This window comes from Glossina fuscipes, unplaced genomic scaffold (genome assembly GCF_014805625.2).
Source record: "Glossina fuscipes isolate IAEA_lab_2018 unplaced genomic scaffold, Yale_Gfus_2 110, whole genome shotgun sequence".
Classification (NCBI taxonomy): Eukaryota; Metazoa; Arthropoda; class Insecta; order Diptera; family Glossinidae; genus Glossina; species Glossina fuscipes.
In genome coordinates this window covers 791,305-791,920 of record NW_023998453.1, presented here as the reverse complement: position 1 = coordinate 791,920, position 616 = coordinate 791,305, and the positions used below count along the sequence as shown (strand labels likewise).

At 35.9% G+C, this 616-nt stretch overlaps 1 pseudogene; it reads right to left on the bottom strand.

Annotated features, from left to right (window-relative positions):
* Window positions 1-439: 439 nt before the first annotated feature.
* The window catches only part of LOC119638816, a 1,586-nt pseudogene continuing 1,409 nt past the window's right edge, over window positions 440-616 (bottom strand).

The following is a 616-nucleotide window of genomic DNA, read 5'->3' as shown; positions in this document are numbered from 1 at the left end:
AGAGAATAATTACGTACGAATGAAAGGTCATTGCGAAAGAATCAGATCTGACAAATATCTACCCTCGCACAAACCTAAAAATCCTTAAAAGAAATACAAACTGAGCACATGTGACTTTCTTTTTACAAGCAATAATCTTAATTGAATATGTACTCTTTCCAAATAGTATAGTCCTGACATTCCAGATAATCCGAAATAGTCTTTCATCTACAACACAGTCTCGGTCACAGTCGGTCTCTTGCAAAGGAATGCATATTATGTTCACATATTTAAATTTGTTGTAAAATATATTTACTACCTGTTTATTAAAAATTATAAAATTCGCATATACACTCACTTATAAAAATATATATATATATATTCACGATGTCAAGCAACAAACGCTGTAGTCCAAAACGTGACATTAGTTTTTAGATATTAGCAGTGTGCCCTGTGACTTTTATTCATCTGCTCCGCCCTCTTCGTCTTCATCGAACTCGCCTTCCTCATCAGCCGTGGCCTCTTGGTACTGTTGGTATTCTGATACCAAATCGTTCATACTACTTTCGGCTTCAGTGAATTCCATTTCGTCCATTCCTTCACCTGTGTACCAATGTAAGAAGGCCTTGCGCCTAAA